General features: G+C 36.9%; 1 long non-coding RNA gene across 1 annotated transcript in view; it reads left to right on the top strand.

Annotated features, from left to right (window-relative positions):
• Positions 1 to 21291, top strand: part of LOC115333552 — a 33449-nt gene extending 12158 nt beyond the window's left edge. Inside the window, exons 4-6 of the long non-coding RNA XR_003920842.1 lie at positions 1633 to 1718; positions 14433 to 14556; positions 21182 to 21291. This is a non-coding gene — a long non-coding RNA (uncharacterized LOC115333552). The remainder of the gene's footprint in view (positions 1 to 1632; positions 1719 to 14432; positions 14557 to 21181) is intronic.
• The last annotated feature ends 1976 nt before the right edge of the window (positions 21292 to 23267 follow it).

The following is a 23267-nucleotide window of genomic DNA, read 5'->3' as shown; positions in this document are numbered from 1 at the left end:
ATGTCCCTTGGTTAAGTTTCAGTTTTCCAATATCTCTTCCATACCAGGTTTTTCCATACAACTCTTTCACACTGAGGTATGACCTTTCAGTATATCCTTTCAGCAAGAATCCCCATTTCTTCTCAGCTGGCACAAGCAAAATGCCAGCTTACAGGCAAAGCATTTTAGCTATGCAATGTCACCAAGTTGCATAGCTGGATTTGAACAAAGATCCTACAAGACTGGCAATTTCTTTTCCTTCTAGCTGTTCCATGTTCCAAAAGGGACTTAAAAGTTTCAATGATCCAGCTATCTATCAAATATAGACTTTACTTGAAAAACAATCTTTGTAACAAAATTAATGTATTTCTCAATCCTGACACTCATGGTAAACTCAGGACTAATGTACCTAGTACTGCATGAATGTAAATAATTTCAGGTAATGTATAGATGTGAGAGATGATATCAGCTGCTAATAGTAGTTGAACAATTGTAGTCAAAATTATCTAAGTGAGGAAATGTTTTGTAGAAATTTTAGATGAAAAAAGATATTCAGGAGCAGGTATTTGTGTATGAAACAGTTCTAGACATGGATAGGAACATGGCCTTCCATAGTTTTTCACAAGGTACATTGCTGCCACTAGACAAAATACAGAATTGTTGCAAGGAGAGTGACTTAGCAATTTCTTCTGTTATATTACCCTTCATGCTGTGCTCCTACACTTCTAGTCTTTTCATAAGAAAGAAAATTTAAAAGTAGACTTGTTGTGAAGGCGTTTGAGTTTGTACTAGTATAAGTCTATGATCATCAGTGGAAATAGGGCAGCCAAAGCTTCTCATAGCTCCATTTTGAATTTTGGAATGGAGAGAAACGGAGTTAGACTTTTGGAGGCAGAAGCAAATGTCTTGACCTTTTCCAATCCTTAATAATTCCAAGTAGGCAGTTATAATACAGTTTCAGCATTTACACATAGGTTATTTGTCAAAATAGGACACATTTCCCCCAGAGAGAAGTATCTTTGTACAGTTATATATTTTATAGAGCAGTTCTGTATGCAAATCATCGCAAGACGCTTAGCCCAAAGGAAGAGGAACATTAGTACTATAGTTATATAGAGTCAGTTAAAAAATACCTAATTTCACAATAGTTCCAGAACAGAAAAAAATAAACATTGCCCCTAAAACAGTAATTCTCAGTAATTTGTCTATCAGTCTATGAGTGCAGGTACCTGGACTCAGTTCAAGTTAATTCAGTCATGGCTGTGGGAAAAATACCTATTTATTACTCTCTCCCTATTGCTTTTGTGTGAAATGTTTTTTTTCTCTCTTTCCACCTTATTAAAAGACTTTCATCTCCCAAAATCAATGAAGTTATCAGCTGGGAATGGTTTGGCTTAACTCAGGGATTCTTTATAGGTTTTGCACACAGTCTTTTGTATGTTACCTTCTTAAAATTAATTTCATTTGTTTTGATCAGATAATCTTTTTGCCTGGAATAATTTTTTTAACTGTTAGATGGATGGACAGATACACACGTACACCTGTATAAACAGCCCTCTAAATGATACACTAGACAATAAGCGACCTGTGCCAAAAAAAGTCTTATCTTCCCCTTTCTGCTCATTGAAATATCCTGTTTTTCCATCTTCCCAGCACTCTCACTGGCAAAATGGCAGCATGTACTATGACCAGGATGGAGGATGCATGCAGTTGGCTGGCCAATATATTTAGGTGGACTGGTGAGTTGATTGTTTAAAATCCACTCGTATTCCTTCATTGCAAAGACTCATTTGTATCTCCTACTGCTTGTAGCTGCTGAGTTCTATAAACATCATAGGACCTTTTTGTCTTTGAGACATCTTTTCCAACATCTGATTTGTTTGATATTGGTGAATAATTTCAAAATTATTTAAAGGATGGATCTGATAAATGCACTTACCTTGCTTTCTTAGAAAGATAAGATAAAAATAGTTAAACAAATACACCAAGAAGCACTCATTTTTTTCCCAAAGATACTATATTGTATGCTGGGTTGAGATATTGGTAATATGAAGAACAACTGAATTAACATGTTGAGTGTACAGTATAAGATAAACAGAAACAATTAAAAAAGCAGAGTCCAGAGGTTTTGTTGGGGAAAGAAAAGAAGAAAGAGGTATTTATAACATTTTGGCAAATGTTAGAGACAGGAAAGCAATTCATGCAAAAAGATAGCAATTAAAACAGTTACTAATGAAGATGTAATTAAATATTTAGAGAAGGTGGAGAAGATCTTGCGTTTGGACAATCTTAAAGTCAAAAAAACCCAGATGCCAAGGGGTGGTGATAGAATGAAAAAGAAGGGAGTTAGGCCACTAAGTCAGTGAGGAAAGATGAAGAATAACTAATGGAAGGAAGATAGATAATGGTTCAGAAAGAATAAAAAGAAAAGTGGATAATCTATGTAAAAGGCTACACTAAAGTGTTTGGAAGAGCCTGTATATTTCAGACATTTTTTTTTTTGTCTTTTTTGTTTTTTTTTTAATATTTTTAGATGTGTATGTTCTGTGCTTGAAACTCTTATGCATCAAGACATTTTGTTTTCCCAGAGCCTCAGGATGTCCTCTTTAATTCTGGTTAGTGATTATTAACACTGACACTATTGTCATGCTAATTGAAAAGTCAAATTTTAAGCCTGAGTACTTAAAAAACCTTTGGCACTTTTTAATGTAATTCTTCTCAAGCAATTTACTTGAGAATATCAACAGTGTTCAAATATTTTCATATTAAAGATTATTTGAGTAAAATCAGTTTCTATCTCATCTTCTGGTTTTAGATAGGTGAGCTTTGTTGTGACTGTTTACAGAAAGCTGTTCTCTAAATATGAAGTATACAAGTAAATATTAAAGAGAAACGGTAGCTTAAACATGAGGTAACTTAAGCAAGGGCAATGCTGGCTTTGACTCTGTACAGAGGCAAAAAAAGACTGATGTCTTCACTAGGATATGACAGTGACATGCTGTTAGGTATTAGTTAAATCACTGGGGGAAAAAACATGTGTGTATCTCATTAGCAACAAAAACTAAGCCATAGTGTCCTTACTCTACCCTCTTCTGGACCCTACCAATATTGGTTCTTCAGAACTCTGAATTATTGGAGGTACAGAGGAATTATTATGTGTTTATTCATAAAGCACGACCAAAATGCTTTACGGTATGGAAATAATTGGATTTTTGCAGCTCAGGGCTTGAACTGATAAACCCAAATCAACCTTAACTAGTGCCATGTAGGATGTCCATATACCAAGATCCTAGATCAGGAACATTGAGGATGGTTGGAGACATCTGAGTGTCTCATTTGCACTAGTATAGGCAATACATGTGCAACTGGTTTTATTACTAGATAATACTATCCACATTAACACAAAGAAAGAGGAAGAGACGGTAGACCTATGCTGCAAACCATATCTGCAAATGCAGTAGAGTAAATTACTTCCTTAAGGGTGGGACAAAGTGTGTCGAATAGTAATTCTTTTTATGATTCCTAAGTGTAGTACCCTGAATTCATTGAAACATTTACCTTACAACCTTACAATCTGTTACATTGTCAAACTCTTTGTCAAACAACAAGTATGTATCGTACACTAATGAAAATACATCTTTCCTAATTTATTACCTTTCATTGCTGCTATTCTCCCATAGCGTTTAAAATGCAATGTATCAGACAGGCTATATCTCTTTCATTCTTCTAAGTTCGAAAATGTAGAGTGCCTTTACCTTTTTATTTCTCATAAATGTTATTTATTTGCTTCTTTTTTCATTCTGTTGTTATCTGGATTTTACAGTGAATATAAAAGCCGGTATGGAGTACCATGAACACTACCAGACAGCTTGTGGCTTTTTTTGTTTCCAGAATGTATGGTTATTGCAAATTGGTATGTTCTAGGATCTGATTAATGAAAAGTGAATGCAAACTAAGGAAACCTCTTTTTTTTCGTCTTACTAAAACCTACAACATACGAGATTTGCATACAGAGATTTTGATGGAGTGGCTATTTGAGTCTTTTTCTTTATACCATTTCTGTATTCAAGTAAGACAAACAATTCAAATAAGAGTCTCTTTCTTTATACCATTTCTGTATTCAAATAAGACAAACCCCTGAAAGAAGAAATCATGTTTGAAGCAGAGAAGGGAGTATGGTTAATGAGAGAAAGGAGCAAGCACAAGGCAGCAGTGAGAAGAATAAGTGGATTTCTGTCAGAGGTTTTATGAGCACTGAGTTTCTGTGAGCAACCAGTGATTCTTATTGCAATGGAGCTGATATACTGTCAGTTGTCATTATTAATAAAAAGAGTTATAAATTACTTGGCTGAAGTACGGATTCTGTATTACTAAAGTCAATGGGAGCACATGTCAATTCCTTAACATAACATAATTCTGGATTCACAATGCAGAAAAGTTAATTTTTCTCCTGTTATTTTTGGAGCAGGACTGTGTGTACCCTATACATTATTTAAACATTTTACATCTTTAATTTGTCATAGGCTGGTGTAGAGGTAGGGTCAAAGAGGACACTTTCCTTACTCCTTCTGCTAGTGTTCTTCCAAGCACTGTGTAAAATAGTAAATTTCATAGTTTGTATTAGTTATGAGTCCAGTTAGGCTGCTATTACCACTATGACATTCAAATAATATTTAAAATTATGACATCAATATTATTTATAAGGTCAGGCATGTCACAGTTATATTTTTATTAAAATTAAAGACATCACTGCTGTAGGGTAATAAGGTTTTAGATTGTTTATTGTCATTTAAGGGCATATATGAATGTGGTCTATGGTACTTAAACTGGAAATACTATCTTCACATTAGGATTAGAAGAATTCTTTTTCTGATTACCATAGTTATTTCCAAATCTATCAATATATCACCATTAGTTGGCGATAGTTGGTTGTGTCTTGTAAGATATTTATTGCAACAGCTGTTTTGTATATTGGTTCCAAGAGCTGCACTTCAAAAGCATCTTTTACTCAAAGACCTCAAAGTTCTTCTGACATACAATTATGGTAAATAATTTTTAGAAGCTTAAAGTCACAGACTGTATTCATGACAAAGGTGGGAATCTTGGCTCCCATACCTTGGCTTTCAAGAGCTGCTCATTCTGCTACAATCTTATTTAGATACCAATTTCACTCCTGTAGGAGCTTCATGCAATTACACTGTTTCATCCTGTTATGAAAGGTGTCTGATGTAAGAACAGTTCATTGCACCACATACAAATCAATTTTGAAGTTCTGGCAGTAGTTTTGGACTGCCCAAATTAACATGGTAACCAAGTGAGCTTATATTAATGAGTTGACATAGTAAGGCACAATATGTGCATGTTTTTACTAGGAGAAGACTAGATACAGACTAAAATCTGACTTACCTTGAGAGTATAATTGTATTTTAAAATCTATTATGATTGGGAAAACACATTTGAGTAGAGAATTACAATATAGGGAACAGCTATTTTTAAGTGAGTTTTTTTATTTTTTACTCTTCACGGGTAAAGCTGTAAGCACTTCTGTCATGAGGAACAAATAGTTAGCCCTTTTTCACCTTTTTCTTAGCAGATCTGTAACTCTTATGGTTCCTGGTCTTATTTGCTTATACTAATGATGTATGTACAAAGAATATTAAAATTCTTACTAATCCCAGTGTTGTAAAACAGATGTATAATCTATTTCTTCAGTTTTATCAACAAAATTGACCCAAGGTGCGTATGTACCAACACTTAAAACAAGAAGATTGTATGGCTGTAAATATACAAATTTGCCACTTTTTACTAGAAAACAATCCAGCTTGATTCCATGGACCCAATTTAGGATTTCAAGGCTAATAGTAAGAAATGCACTTGTAAGTTAATTTCAAAGGGTGTAAAAGCAACTGGAAGCAAAATTCAGTGCCTTCTCAGAGGAGAGCTGGGATTTAAAGGCTCCTGCTTCCTCGTAGAATAGGATCATTGATAAATGTAGGGTTGGCTCTCTTTATTGCACTTCAAGTATGAGGTCGTGATGACACTTCAGTCACCCAGAGCACGGAGAAATTTTCCATTATCTTTAATATCCAGCTGTGAAGCAGTTGCTGGTTTTGAGGCTAAGGCAGATAGGTCACTAAGGAAACAGGATCTGCAAACAGAAATACTCCTGAAAATTGCAGGCTAGGTTTCACTAATGCTGTCACATAGGCTATGCAATAAATTGAACCCACATTTGTTTGTTTATTTGCTTTTCTTTTTAACTTTTGCTACGTATTTTCCAATTTCAATTTAATTAGCGGGCCGACATGGAAGTAGTTTAATCTTAATAGCTTGGTTTTGTTTCCATCACAGGAGTATGCTGCTTTTCAGTGTGGTTGCTGATTTACAAGCACTAAGCAAGAAGTTGTTATACTACTAATAGTTCTCAAATGAAAAAAAAGCCTAAAAACATACCAAATCACTTTTCAACAATGGGTTGCATTTCTACATCTTCTAATTTAATGTTTGAACAAAGTTGCAATCAGAAAATGGAATTACTATCCTGAACTGAGAAAGACAAAACCAATACTTGTAACAGTTATTGCCAACCATGTAGTGCTTATAGATTTAAATATAGAAACAGATTATTCTGTGGTATTTATCAGTGTCAGAGCCAAAAGACTTCCACAAGCAGGAAAACAGTGGGTCACTGACAAGAAAACCACAGATATCTGATGTTTTGTAATTGTTGATGTGGTTGAACAAGTAATTTAATCATAAAATACAGAAATAAAAAATAAGTACAAATAAAAAGCTCCATCTAATATTTCTGTGCTTGGTTCACTAATGGAGCTTTAACTTATAAACACATTGAATCCATCCACTGAGGTATACAACTGTTGTTCAAACTTCCTATATAGCTTTATGAAATAGTAACAGGAAACGTATTTCCCAAGTAGAGAAGAGACTCAGTCTGAAACTTCTGTAAATCCAAATGCCTTTTGCTAAAAGGGGGCTTGCTTGATTTTTAAAAACATAAGGTTAAAAAGCAGCTATTACATCCTGCATTGTGTAAAAATGCAAATACAATGTGCTGAATACAGTAGGTAAAATCCTGGCACAGCTTTCACTGACTTCATCGGTTTTGATGTTGAGAATTTTGTTAGTGGCTCTAATCAGATGATTCACATTATTGCTCTCTGTAGCAATAACCCAGAGTGCAGGAGATAACCAAATCTGGCATAGATGCAAGCTATATTTACTGTTGGTATGTCTCTGCTTTTAGCACTTTGCTGTAATGTCTTGATCATTGGGTCATAATGATCTGAATTTAAAAAATCCCTGTAAACAGCCTTGTGCACAGCTTTCAATACAATTTAAGTGACAGTGCCATACTCTTGGGGTTTGGCACGGAGAGAAGAAAACTTACTGTAAACAATTATGAGATTCACAGATTAAAGGATGGTTAAACTGCTTCTCTCTCCAGAACTATTTTCCTGCAAATAGAACTATAGCCTCTCAGCATTAGAAATTCTAGGAAAGGTGCCTACAGAGAGATGTAGACTCTCTGTTAGCCTCCATCAGCAGCCAGGTAGCGCTGCCCACCTTAGCTCCCTTTGGGAGCTCCTTGCTGCTTCTGTTCAGTGTGAAGCAGTCAATTAGAAGCAGGTGAAAAGGCAAATTTTCCAGCAGACAGGTATCACAAGACTGCCTAACTAGGAGTTAGGTCTTCAGAGGAGAAGAAAATTCCTCCTTGAGTCTGAGAACATTGTCCTTTTATCATGCTCGAGTTTATAACCTGCAAAGCTCTCTTAGGACTGAACATGTGGTACCACATTATTTAATACCACTACATCACCAAATGAACCTATATATCGTTCTCACTCACAAAAGATTCATGCTTTCAACTACTGTCCAGCCTATTCAGTGAAATATCTGCTCAGAGATTCCCTGCTCTGTAATTAGAGAAATTATCTAAGATGGAAAAAAAGAGATGTAGAAAAAAGAAAATAGTATTCAGAAAATGAGTGGTTTTGGTAAGAGAAGTCAATAAATGATTACTTTCTGGAGTTTTTCAGCAAAACACATGAACAACTACTGAATGCAAATACATTACAAATTGTATCAGTGGTGTAAGTACCAATAGAGTTAAAAATAAATTCCACAAGAAAGACAAAATAAGAAAGCTTCATTTAAAACAAAAATGTCTTATCTACTATTGATAGACATCTAAGCTGCAAAATACGATCATGGTCAAAAACCTTCTGACATCTTACAGGTAGAGTATTCTTTTAGGAGAATAGCTAATCATCTCTGTTCTTTTATCTTAGTTCTGCAGTGGTGCCCCAGAGCCATCTTAAAAGTTTACAGACTACTACTGAACTTTCCGATTGCATGATCAGTTTGAAATCCATCTTACGTTACCTTTGATATTTCTTTCTGTAGTGTTTGTACAAAGCAATGAAGCAAGAGATGCATGTTTTGTTTTCTAGTATTTCTTTCAGCATTATTCAGCTAAGCAGTGCACAGTGCAGTTAGCTTGATATTATACCCTTAATAATAATAAAACCACTAAAATCTCTCTCAGGCAGAAAAGATTCTTTAAATTATTTAAATAAATAGAGATGATCCATTTTCAAGTGAAGCCACTGAAGTAGATAGACAAATTCAAATCGAAATTTAAAAAACATAATAATCCTATTGTATTTTTGTTGATTATAATGTTCTATTAAGGATTTATGTTAAAGTATGACATTTACATTAAATGGACTGATTTTGTCATTATTGATTAAAAAAATGAAGAAAATGTTTCACTGATATTGGGTAGAACTCTGTATGCAAGACAATAAAGGCCAACATTAAATATAATCTGGGGCATTGACCAGTGCATAAATATATACAGCTTCTTTTTTCTATGGGAATCAGTAAAGTGACCTCTGTTATTTGATATTTCTTAGACAGAGTTAATGTTTTAGCCATATGAAAAAAAAATCCTAAGAATACCAAGAAATAGTAAAACAGTAAAATACTCAAGTTAAATGAGAAAATTAATATATTCCTGGATGAGTCTTTGAAATGGGAGTTAAGAATAGTGTAACATTTGACATTAAAATTGCATGATGAATTAGGTTAATTAACTGGAAAAGTTAGTAATCTCCAGAGCCCTATATCTTTGGGAAAGGGAGACGACAAAGAATATCTAAAAAAAGTAGAATTCTTTATTCATGCAGATGTCTCAATGGAGCCAATAGGGAGAGTTCTGTGCTTGGTTTTCCAACGCTACCCTTTATTATTATTATTATTATTATTATTATTATTATTATTATTATTATTATTATTATTGATGATGATGATGATGATGTAGGAAAAACCTCTCAACTCCTTTTTCATTCAGATTTTAATTCAAAGCACTTTTAACATGCAGTTAGATTATGCATAGGAACAGTTTTGCAGTCTGTTCTTCCCAGGAATATGTAGGCAATTTGGGCTTGAACCCTACCAATACCTTTGAGTATTGCTGTTTAACGTGTGCTGATATTTTTAGCAGGTTGTTTTGTCATAAGAAATGAAATGTCTTGTACATCTATTTTGATGAATAATTTTGTTTTCAAATGCCATAGGAATCTAAAATATTCCATAAAATTTTGTGAAACAAACATATAACCTTCTCTTTTCAGTTCTCTAGTAGAATGGAGAATTAGAATCATAACTTTTTCCAACCTGGAAGATTCTTAACAAAAAATTACTGCTGAGCTCTCAGAGTGTGGTTATTTGAAATGGAAACATTAGTTTTAGTCCTAAAAAAAAATCAATAAAATAACCATCCACACTCACTTCAGTTTTCAATGCAACCTTAGTAAGGATCATAAGAAAGGCATTTAACTTCAAATGAAGAAAGAATTTGGGCAGTGATGATGATGTGGAGTAATGTATATGAACACTTAGCCTGGCAAAATAATCTTAGCAGTATTTGAAGGGAGCAGCTTTTCTGTTTCATACTGCACTGGATCAGCCTTATATTTCTGGTCCTTTGCCTGCAGCAGCTGAAAGGCCAAGCCACACTTGCACGGCATTTTGGCAGGAATGAAATAAATTGGACTTGCTAGCTGTCACATAGCCTACCATAGTCAGCCCATCCCTCTACAATGAGATTTATAAAACAAATCTGAATACGTTGGCTGTTCTTGATCCACACTGAGTTTACTGCACAAGTGTGCTGTCTCTTGTTGACAAGATGAGTGAAGGATGTCTGGGAGGCACCTGCACTGGTGAAAATGGCACGTGTACCAGGAAGAGATGCTCCACCATCTCCATTTGGTGATGGCGTAGATGATACCACTGTCACATCAGCCAGCAGGCCTTGGTCACATCACGGCAGAGAGGCTTTTGTGCCATGTAGTCCATGTACTCTCTTAGACTCCTCATCATCCTCCATGATGGAACAAGCATACTGTGAATTTGCAGATTCTCCTTTGTGATGGGTTCTCCTTGGCCGGCTGCCAGATGCCCACCCAACTGCTCTCACACTCCCCGACCTCAACAGCACAGAGGGAGAAAAGACCATGAAAATCTCATAGGTCAAGATAAAGACGATGAGATCACTTACCAGTGACTGTTCACGGGCAAAAAAAGCCCCCTCCATGGGTGCTTCTGCGGTCTCTCCACAGGCTGCAGGGGAATCTCCGCTCTGGGCCTGGAGCACCTCCTTGTCCCTTGGCTTTGCTGTTCCCAGGGCCATTTCTCGCACTTTTTCCCTCACACCTCGCTGCCAGGCAACATTTTGTCCTTCCTCAAATACATTTTTCCAGAGGCACCACCGGCTTCAGCGACGGAGCTGCGGCCTGCGTGCGGAGGAGCTCTTGCGGAGCTGCCCGGGACCGGCTGGAACCGGCTGGAACCGGCACGGGGCAGCCCCGGCCTCTCCTCAGAGAAGCCTGTGGGGGGCTGAGGGGGCCTGCAGCACCCCACCCTACCAAAACCAGACCCCTAGACCCAATACCACCTTCCACGTCGGCATCGGACCTCGCGCGTGTTCCTGACAGCGCCAGCACCTGCTGCCTGCGGTTTTGCTGGAGGTGTTGGAGGGTGAGTGAGGCTTTCTGGAGTGCCTGTCACCGAGACGTGTGCCTGTCTCTTCAGCCGTCGGCGGCTTCACATCTGACAGGCTGCAAACCGAGCCTCCAAAAAAAAGGCCGAGAGCCTTGATATACTAAGAAACTCGGCCCTCAGCTCCCCGCCTGCCGTGGTGCCCACGCACGCAGCGGACATTCCTCCTGACAGAGCCGCAGGACCCGTCTCCGTGTGACACCGCCAAGGCACAGCGTGAGCAGCTGCCAGAGCGGCTGGGGCCCGCAAGGCTCCCCGCAGCGGGACAGGGGCTCTGCTGGCCCCGGCGTCCCTCAGAAATGCTGGGAGTGGCGTGGGGGAGGTTCTCTCAGGGCCTGGGGGAAACCACTGAAGCTGCGGTTTGGGAGGCATGGCTTACAGGGTTATCTGTCAGTCAGGCGGGCTCACGGGGCCGGACAGCGAGCCGGCCTCATTAACAGCCACAGCTTCACTGCCAGGGCAGGGTTGGCTCCCTCCCAGAATCAAACCCGAGTACAAATCCACACAGTATGTGCAATGAGGGATTTGGGCTCACGTACGACTTCAAAACTGAGCTAACATGACAGTGTGGATCGTGGGGCTGCTGGATCCTGTTTCGAGATGGCCAGAGAGCCTTTGGCCTGTTTCATTAAATGTAAATTGACTCAAATGCACTCTGAGCAAAGCAGTCCCATTCTTGGCAGGCCGCGGTTTGTCTCAGCTGTTATTGAATCCCTGACCCTCAGCTAGAATAATTATCATCTCAGGATGATTTTTAACGAAAGGAAGGATATAGGTACTATTACAGGAAGTGTAATATATCAAGGGCCCTGTCCTGCTGAAACTGCGGAAGAAATTAGGACCAGATACTTTCCTGTGCTAATAAATACTCTAATTAAATAGGCTTTCTAGCTGGGAATTTCAGAGTGGAAACTTTAAATTTATTTTGGTTTTATGTATTCTATGTGAAAAAAGAACCACTAGTATGTATTGCAGTAGTAACATATTTCTACTTGCAAAGAGTTTTTTAAAAAATCATTGAGGTTTTATAGTGACATGAGTAATACCATTATAAAGTTCTTTGTGAAAACTAAGTACTTTTGAAAGAACAGAAGAGAGAACGTAAGCACATATTAATATTGATGTTTTACTCAAATCTATTTTTGTTAGCAAGTCATAAGAAATGAATTGCTGTGAAACATTTGAAGTAACAAACACTAGTGAACAAGTAGGTTATTAATTGTATTTATTGGGGTGGAGAGATATTATGGGCAATAAAGAACAAAGGTTTTCATCCATAAAGAATGCATTGAGCTGCCTCCAAAGTGATTTAGTTAATTGATCTAAAAGAAGGTTGATTCATGATTAGCAAAAGGACAAATAAATCTCAATTTAAAGCTCTCGGAATGCATTGGCTCAATAAACTGCATCAAGAAACACAACTAAAACAGCTGTTAAGAAAGTTTGAGACCTTTCCTACTTGATGAAAGCACAGTAATATTGAAATGTTTCTACTTTCCTTTTTTTTAATTTGAAACTGATTTTTTTTTTTTTACATGAACCTTTGATTCTACCTACACAAAATATTTACCTGTTGTCTTTGTGTAGTGAAAATAATCTTTATTTTTACTTTACCTTACAGGCGTGGGTTTAGCAGACTGCCCAGTAAGTCCAGAGGGGCAGATTTGCCACTGTCTGAGCCCACGAAGGCCACGCAAGGGAGAGTCTGTCTGTGAAATGGCAGGTGAAGCACCATCAGATGTCTGATCAGCTCCTTCAGGCCTAGATCAGACTGAAGTGCTTACGCAGTGGACCAAAGTCTCAGTATGGCATGCCAGATTTGGGGAAAGGTCCTTTGCAGATTTTCTAACTGCAAAAAATATCATATCATGGAACTGTAACAAGATGTAAATGATCTACCAGTAGGTCCTTGCTGGAGTGGCTGAGGCTTGTTTCTGTCTCCTTCCCTGCCCCTTCAGCCATTCTCTGTGTCCTTACTAAACAATGAGAGTGAAGGTTCCCATTATCCTACCTTTGTTACTCTGGTCTCCTTTTCTTTGGTGACTACTTACAAAACCAGGGAAATGAAATGCGTAACATGGAATCTTATTCACAGCAGCTGTTGAAACAGAATTACTCACTCAGGAATGGAACCAAAGAGAAAGTGGCCCCAAAGCACTGTAAACTGTAGGATACTTTTCACTGGGGCCTCTAGAAAAACAACAACAGCAGGCAAGAGATAGACATTGAAAAAGTAGCAGACAGAGACATGTCCTTAAATGCATTTTTCAGTGTCTTTAATGAGGATCTGTACAGCTAGAGAATAGTGCATCTCCTTTAATTTCCCCTGAGGCTAACACTCCTTTTCTTCTGCTGCCGCTGCTGTTTCTATTTATCTAATTTTGCATTTGCAGAGTGATGCGCTTGTGACATCAAGAAGAACATGGTTTCCTTTTGGATACTTTAAAAACACATTTTTAAGATTCCACACGAAATTTGAACTGCTTAAGTTATACAAATCCATAGTCAGTCTCTATTCTGATATGCAGAAACCTGTTTTCTTTCATGTAAACCACATATAAACACTTTGAGAAAGGAACAGAAAAACAACAGAGAGGGAAACTTAAAGTAAAAATATTTTTATTTATACACAGAAATGATTATTTATGTTCTGAGGGTCTTGTTGCCAGAGAATAGGAATGAAGATGAAATCTCCTAGGACTTAGCTTGTCCAGTGCCTGATAGTAGAGAAATTGCCCTATCTTTTTTCAGAATTACAAAAATGTCGTGAATTTATTACTCATATAGATGCTGTAAGGTTTCAGTGATGATAGGTTATAAAAAGCATTGAGCTCTTCCACATAATGAAGATATAATTCTTGTAATACAGAATTCTTGTAATAAATTGACTTTTACAATACAGGCACATTTATGTGGTGTCTTTTATAATATAGAGAAGTAAAACGTATTATGTAACTATTATTTGTTTTGAAATGTGGATGAGATTTTGACTGCTTTTGAGGGAAGTAAATAATCATTCTACTAGTTGGTAACAGCTTTTACCTACCATATCTAATGACCTGCCATATCATCTCCAGATTTGTAAGTCCCATCTCATAGAACCATGTGCTTCTAAGTATGATATTTACATGCCAATAAATCTTTTTACATTTAGCATTGAAATAAAGGTTTCCTGACAACAGAATTCTAGGAAATGTTTTCAGGACCTCATACATATTGTCACATATTGCATGTTTGGGTTTTTGTGTGCAGGAGATGGTGCTCAATGATTTAATGTACAGGATGTTTATATATAGTATTGTTCTGAAGACATATTTATTGCTGTTTCTAAATGCTGGTTGTGACTAAGACTATGGTTTAAATTTCAGACCAAGAACATGAGGAGTGACAAAGTTTGGGAGTCTGAGGCTGCTGTTTCCTGGAATAGGGTAGCTTGTGATCACCGTGTGTCTCAAGTGTCCAGCGCTGTCACAGAGCAGTGACAAAATAAAGGTGGGTATATTTCACTCAAGTCCTTTCTATTTTATTGCACTGCAGTGTAATTAGCAGGTCTGTTGTTGGAAGTGTGTCTTTTTTAGTATCTACTGTTCTTGTGAAGACGTGAAAAGGCTTTATGAGTAACAATATCTTAAGCTTATCTGTTCCTCAATAAAAAGGTGGTTATGTCCTATTTACATGCTGTTAAACAGCAAATTAATGCACAGTTCTGAAATTTTAAATACATAGCAGTTTCAAGATTAAAGCTGATTACTTGGCCTTCACTTTGTGTTGTCACCAACCAGAAATCTATACATTCATTCATGATATGCACTTGCCAGTACCAACACTAAGTACATTATCAGAATTCCCTTATTAGATACTTTGTTACATTTACAATGCCTGCATTATGAGAGTCAAAAAATGCTATTAAACTTCCAATTATCTTGACTATTCAAAAGCTGGTCTGAGTTAAGGATGAATGCATACTGGAATGATGTGCCAAGACAATAGAAATATGCTGAATTATATGGCATACCCTAAAGCAAGCTACCTGCATGAACCCTTGTGTGGGATTTAGTAAGTATTGTTTGCTGAATTCTACACTCTTTTGTATCTTTTAAATTAATTTTTGTCAATTAAGATTGTTAAATTCATTAATGCATTAAACCTTAATCTATGTAAATCTGTTGAAGATTCTTGATCTCCAAATTCTTAAATTACTTGCACTCCAAACAGAAATGGTATGGCATATACTATACTATAGAGAGAGACTGTATTAGTAGATTTAGAGTGTATATCATACATATGTTTGGTTTAATTGCATTCGTTAAGAGATGTGCCCCTTGCACAAATTCAGCAGTTTCACCAGGATGTGTTGGACTCATCATATTGTGGTGATTGTCTTTTCTCCTGAAGAGAAACAGTGCCACCTACAGGCTCAATTCTTAATTTTTGAAAAGAGCAAACTATTATTTCAGTCTAAAAAGTTACAGGAAGATGCTGAGTTTGAAAATAATCCGGTATTTACATTTTTCATAAATTGTATATAAAATAGCCCTTGTAATAACTGATGACACTGATAACATCTTTTTTAAATAAAAATATACCATTTTTGACAGTATAAATGCTTAGTTCATTAAGTCTAATGATAGAGGAAAGCAATCAATATTTAATACTGGTTAATTTTCATTTGAAATTACATGAAAGTAAAGGATGTACAGCTGTAATTACTTCACGGGAAAACTGAAAAGAACTATGTCACTTTCTTGATTTTATTTCAAAAGAGCTTTATTGAAAGAGCTACCAAAAGGAAGGTAATAGCATTTTACACTCCTTTATCCTATACCCAAGGGATAACTTTTCCTGTTCACCAGTAATTCTGATAATGTTAACAAGCTCTATGGAAGACTATCATATAACTTGCTGTTCTGTTACAACAATAACCTTTAGTTACTATTGGAAACGTGTTGTAGGTTGACAAGTATTCAATTAAAATGTATTAACAGAATGGAAAAAAGATATACTTGCTTTACTAATTATATATAGCTGGGAACTATGTTACGTGCGACAGTATATTAGGTATCAAAGTATCTAAGGTATTAATGCACTCTGGGGGCAGGGAGGTAACTCCCAGTCAAGTCAGCTGAAAATCAGGACTCAGGCATTTCCATTCCCTTTGCAACTTGCGTGTTTTAATCAAGCTAATGCAACGACTACTTAAGATACATCTAGAAAGCACAGCAGGTAGCCTTCCTGGTGAATTATTCAGTCCTGTGCCTCCCTCTGCGCCTCCAGTCCAATGCACCTTTCAGAGCTCTTACCTGGGCTTATGTCTGAGAGGATGGTGCCTCTCTAATTCCTGTCCCAACATGGAGTCCAGTCTTCTGACTAGCATGCTATATTCAAGGAAAAGAGTTTTGATCTCTCTAAACTGTATGCCAAGGATTGGAAAAGAATAAGTTTCTTTAGTTATTTTTAATGATTAAAGAGGCAATTTTAAGAGAATTAGCACATACTAAACAATTAAGACATTACATTTGGGAATGAACATTTAGATGATAATTTTGTGTTGAGACTTATCTACATGGTGGTATAAATAATGCATAAGAACTATACTTGATACAAGCGAGACTGCTCAAGTGTGTAAAATTAAGTGTTCACAGTATGTGTACCAAAAAGAGATGAGAATATGATTTCATAAGTAAACTTTACCAAATGAATTCTGGAAAAGTTTGAAGATGACTTACTGGGTTAGATGTGAATTTCATCAAATAATTGATTTATTACATAAAATACTGCATAAAATTTAATTTTGCCTTTTGGAAGTGTTTTAAAGCCAGTAACTAAAACTGAAGAAATGTTGCTCACAGTAGAACGTGAGAGGGGGATTATTTTAAATACTGGAAGGACCAGAGGAAACACGGCTCAGACAAGGACATAGAAAAGGATTATTTTAAATACTGGAAGGACCAGAGGAAACACGGCTCAGACAAGGACATAGAAAAGGATTCCAACAGGAAATATATCATTCTTATTCTCATTATAATGCTATAGGCTGCTATAGTACCATACCATAAAGATGAAAAGTGCAATCACAGTAACCGTTTATGCATTAAAGCACGTATGTGCTGTGGGCAGAGGCATGGACTTTTCCCTTTCAACTGCCAAACAGATTCTTTTACGGCCATCTAACTTCTACCTTCCTACCCTGCATTGTTCTAGTCCTGTTGATCTGCACCTGGAAGCCCCCATGTGAATTGACTATAGGTGATACTAGCAGTACACACTGTTTGGGTCATCAGAATAAGAAAGCAAATGCATGGATCACTTAAGACAACTGCAGACAGTGGTCTCTATAGGGACTCTCTTACTAAATGTAGTAGAGTCAGAGGAGAGCACAGTCAGAAAGCAAACTTCATGGCAACTAAGTATTGGACTAGCTACTCATCTGGGTGGTGAAACAGGAATGGAAAAAAACAAAAACCCTGCTCCTGACAAAGCCATGCATTAGAATGAATAGAGCAGCTGATGTTTGTGTAAACTTGAAAAACTGGTGACAGACAAAGACTTCCCCTAGGGTTTCCTCTTGCTACTCTGTTGAGTTCTATGGTTTCTCTCCAGAGTGCAATTCATGACCTCCTCTCATACCTATCTATTATAAATATATACACTCCTAGAGGAACTGAATTGCTCAAAGCCAGAATTAGCTTTCTGTGAGGTTCTGATAGTAAAAGACAGGAAGGTCATCACCTCAGTCCCCCTCACCAAAATGAAAAAGTGAAAAAAAGCCCAAACAACCCAACCACTCTTATTACCTAGAGTTAAAAACTTGTTCCACATGGCAGTGGCTTGAATTTTCTATGTTGATTACGGCTACATACTAAATCCATGTTTGAAATGTTTATACACTATATTCTGGTTTTCTAGTAATGCCTGATCTCCACAGTAGGAAATGCATGACCTACAAGGCAGTAGGTCAAGAGGGAATGATGAAGGGCTTAATTACTTCCCCCAGTTAACATCAAGCTACCAATTAGAAGCAGCTGCTGTGAAAACCTAATGCCCAGAGGGCAGCAAGGGTAGAAGTTACTTTGGAGGATTTGGGTTTGCCATAGGAGAAATGGATGAGGAAAGACTGCTGATAGTGAGGTGAGCATTACAATGTCTGGCTGTCAGAGAATAACTTTGTTAATTTAAGATAGGGATGTTATAAGTGTCTGATAATATTAAGAAGTCACTGTGAGGTAGTAATTGCCTGATGATTTATAGCGTTTGCACTGAAGTGACTTCCAATATTTTTCCCGTATTATCAATTTTTATGATCCCTATTTCTTAAATTTCCCTACGCTTATATTAGGATAGGAATGAGAATGGGGAAAGGTATGATGAAATAACTAGCTCTCTGTAAAGATCAAACCTTCATTTATGTTGCAATGAATCATTTGAGTAACCACATATCTGATTAAAAAAATTAAAAGGGTCTGGTTGAAAAAGAAATAGCGTAGTATCTGAACGCTGATCTCTGCTCTTCTGTAAGGGAACTGAAATCCTGTGTATCTGGTGACTTATGTCTTTGTCTTGCGATAGCTGTAACTAAGGTGAGGCTGTCTGCAGCCCCACCAATGCTGTGTCAATGACACTAAGTTCTGTGAGATGGTTCTACCCCAATCATGCAATATATTGCATGTACTTTATTTGGTTTAAAATATCAAATATCTTAAAGTCACCTGAGCATTAAAGCAAGGGAGGTGTGTTTAATGTGATTGTCCAGCTGGCAACTGTATCAAATTTATTTTTGTCTTCTCAAATTCACATAGAGATCTGAGGTGCTGTACTCTATCAGAAATGGCTATTAATAAACATTAGCTAGTTTGATGATTATGAATAGTGTCACCAAGCAATTAAAATTTAATTGAGCATTAAATAAAGTCCACTTACTGTAAAGTATCACCATCTGAGTTTGAAAAACAACCTTAACAATAATTTTTTCACAAAGCATTAATTGGCTTGTGGTTTCTGGTTTAAAAGCACAAGAGAAGGCATCTTCTGTGGAAGCTTAGAGAGTTTATTGGCAGCTAAGACCAGTTTATTAAAGAGGATGAGGTTAGTTTAGACACTTTGAGACCCATTTTTTGTTTTCCACCTTAGATGTAGTTTTAGGATTTATCCCATTTTGAATGCCTTACAGTTCAAAACTGACATGCTCAACTCCTTGTTTCAGCTGTCCTCCAAAAAATAACTGGATCCCAAATTTTTCATGGAAGTTATTTAATACACAAATTTGGTTTCTAAGCTGGAGTGGAGGCACATGGGGTTTGACTGGTACAAAGTACGCTGCACCACAGCAAATATAAAGCATTCCTGTCTCTGGCAAGCTAGTTACCAGACGATGTCAGTTGGCTTCACCTTGCATGAAGCATAGAAGCAGTCAGCTGCACCATGATACCACTGGGATCTTCTCTTTCTTCTCTCCGCCTTCCATTTTTATAAAAGACGAGTAAAACACCCAGTGGTTAGGCAATTACTTGAGGTGAGTGTTAGCACATATAGAAAGGAGGGGGAAAGACTCTTTGATCTTGAAAACTTGAGGGTTTGAAATGAAAGCTGTAAGGTAAACTTAAGCATAAAAACTGTGCTATATAGGATATCTGATAACCAAGCTTTCAAGGAGCATTTCTTTTGTAAAGCATCTCTTGGAATATACCATCGGATTGGCTTCCTAGGAAGCCACTAACGGGTCTTTTCTCCTCTGATTACCCTGTTTCCAATATATTACCTTCTGCACAATAAATGTTTACTGAGTTGACTAGTAGGATAGCAAAACTTAAATTGTCATAGTATTGATTAAACCATCCTCATTTTCTCCACTGTTCAAGGAAATAGCATGCTCTTACTGCTACTGACTTTATTCTGCATGCAGATAATACTCCAAAGCAAGGTTTGGATTGCACATCAATTGACTTTTCTGTTGTAATAGATGTTACTGCATGTATAGAGAGCTTTACAAATAGCAGTCCTTTCCTGTAGCATGTTTCAGACGAGAGACTGCTGTACTCTTGCAGACATGTATTGACTGCATTGGGTCTCAGAATCAGTAACTTCTTGTGTTGCTTGTTGAAGGAACACAATAATAGGTTCTGGCCCATTCCTCTCAGTTACTGTTTTTAGGTGTAATAAGTGAATATTTCAAATTTTCACTAGAAACTTGTGTTATTACTGGTTTGATTCCTCTGTAGTAGAAAAACCTCAAGTAAATTGGATGCATTCCTTTGATTGCAGCAATATTCTTATCTGGTGATGCTGGGTGGAGCATCTTGCACCAGTATGGGCTATTTGAGGTATCGGAGGTGATTATTGTGCAGCTGCCAAGCCATTCTGTTCACTTTTTAATTACTTTTCTGAACAGAAATAACACTTTTTCCCAGAGTATGTTTAATATTTGTTTTATGATGGCTGAATAAACTGGGTATTCTCCCTGCTTATAAAGGTTATTAACATTGATATGTATTACTGTCCTAATTGCATTCTTTCATCTCTTAAATATTTAGTTTTTCTGAAACTCATTGGAGAGAAGGTCCCCATTCCATTGAATCAGGTGTCATTATTTTTACTGTGGGAACATTGTAGGCCGGGGTAGAGTCCTCAGGGTAAGGGAATGATAATGTACCTGGGTTGCCAGAGCCCTAGGAAATCTGCAGCTGCTGCTACTGAGGGTGAGATCATGATGTGTGGGTGTGATGGGACCTTTAAGAGGACCTGGCAGACCCTTTTTTAAAATGAGCTCCCAAAGAGATCAGAAAGGCTTTTAAATTCAAGCAAGCAAGCAAGAAATAAAAGCTTTCATTTTAGAGTATGAACTAGCATAATTAGTTTTTAGGGTCAACTAGATTTCAATAGGTAAGACAAAATACAAGTAAAAAGGTTTTGAACCCTGATTTATCCCAGTCCTTGAGCTGAGGGCAAGGGTCTTTTCAAGTTCGCTCAGTTCAGTGGCTTTCTGGCTTGTGCTGCACAACCCCCTCTGAGCCGAAGGAAGAGGCCTTTTTTCCTCTTATCTTTTGAGGCTCCCTCCTTTCAACAGTCTTTTGCCTCAAGCTGTATGCAACCCCAACTTCTTACTCTGATTTTCCTCTCCTAGAACGAGCATACACACTGGACAAAAGGCATCAGACGTGCTGTCCACCACACTGAGGTGTGTTACAACAGATGATGGGTAAGCACACCATCTGTCCTTTCCCCTCTTCTGTCTCCCACTCATAAATTCAACATAAGCCTCATGCTCTTCCTTAACTTTTCTATAGCATCACAAACTTCTCTATTTTGGGGATAATTAAATTTGCCAAAAGTGTTGACAGGCTGCAACAGGTTTCTGTGCTCTTAGTTTGACCTTTGCAACTGTCTGCATTAAATTTCTTTTGCAAAAGTTCCTGTGTAGACAAAACCACACATTCTCCTTCGAAAATCTGTAGATATTTTACTTTTGTCTTTATTGTTCCCAGTTAGCCAGATATTACAAATGTAGTTGTTCATAAATTTTAGAATTTAATTGATTCTATTTTTTTTTCTTTAATATTTGTCAATAAATGTAACCATTGAGTTGTATTGTATTGTTCATTCTCTCAGTTTACTCCCAATAGAGATAACTTATGGTATCACTGATTTCTAAGGGTGAAACTATGGTCCAGATAAAGATAATGGCAATTATGGTGTTTGCTCAAGTATGGCTGAGATTTCGTCTTAATTGTGGCACTGTGGAAGTGCTATTCTGTCATTCTGTAACTGGTGGCAAGTTAAGAGCTTTTTCGTAGAGAGGATTTAAAACAGTTTCTAACCAATATTTCCAGTTCAAAGAAGAATTCCATGATAATTAATTGAAGGTTACAAAGATAATTTAAATTAATACCAGCTTATTATCAGAAGCACGTGCAGCTTCATTTTGGATAGCTTTTTCAGAATAATGACTGGAAGCATGGGTGATGGGAATGCATTGGGGCTGTAAAGCTTCCTTACCTTAGGAAATGAGTATGTTCTCTGATTTTGTCATATAACGCTATGGCGTAAAGATAAGGTCCGTTATAAATATACACATCACCATACTGCTGCTACTTCCAAGTGCTAAGATACTGAAGAGAATATGACATTGGAAATACAAAATAAAACACCCTTTATTTAATTCTACTTCTACTTTTTTACTACCGTTGGTTAAAACAGAGGAAAATATTTGAGATCTAGTTTGTTAATTCCTGTAAGTAACACGATTTGTGTTGGGTGGCTATGGGTTTTTTTAGCAACAAAAAGATAAGCTTTTGATTAGTTATCAGAACAACACTTGACTAGTTATCTCTGAGGAATGAGCAAGGACACCTGAGCAGTGAGAGACTTCTCTGAGTAGTTGGTTAGTAATCTGTTGTTCAAAAAATATGTGCTTAATTTTTGAATATACACATTTGCACTTAATATCGATTTTTGTTTCCCTGTGAACCCCATGCAGCCTTAATCATCTAACCAAGCTTCTGATAAAAGAAATAATAATCAAAATGAATGGTTACTTTGGGTAGTGGATTCCAAGTTTTTAAAATGAACTATGTGTTGTAATGACTTTTATATCATGTATTGATATAAAATTAATCAAGTTTATGTCTCCTGTCAGTACTCAACTATAATAAATGACAGGCTGTTGTGGTGCCAAACCATCCAAGAAATTATTTGCTATAGGCTTTGTCAGAAATCTGCTGACATTCAATGTGTTCTTGACTGTGGCTCAGATATGAAATTCCAGCTTTGTGTCATATATGCATGAGTTCTTCTTCAGACTGTTTTGGCTTTCTGCAGCTGTTAAAAGGTCAGAGGTAATCAGATAAGCCAGTAGGATGCTATCTGTCATTATAATTGACTTGAGCCATCATACATAGGAAATCATGCTGAATATCAATACTGACATTTAAACTGATGGTATAGTGGTTGTATTATTACAAACGTATCCCATATTTAGCTACAGCAGATCCTGAATTTTTTTCTGTGCAGAGACAAGTGCTGCAAGGTATTACATTTTTATGTCTACTTATCTGGTGAGAATCATCTCAACTATCCAGAAATTATATTTCCCAGAATGATGTGATTGGGTTCATCCAGTTTTGAAACATTGCTGTGCACAATTTATTTTATTTTCAGATGCATAATGGAAGTATTAGTAACATGTAACTTGTGCAGCTGGCATTTTTAAT

The sequence above is a fragment of the Aquila chrysaetos genome, chromosome 21 (assembly GCF_900496995.4).
Source record: "Aquila chrysaetos chrysaetos chromosome 21, bAquChr1.4, whole genome shotgun sequence".
Lineage (NCBI taxonomy): Eukaryota > Metazoa > Chordata > Aves > Accipitriformes > Accipitridae > Aquila > Aquila chrysaetos.
This window is presented reverse-complemented; position numbering and strand designations above follow the sequence as displayed.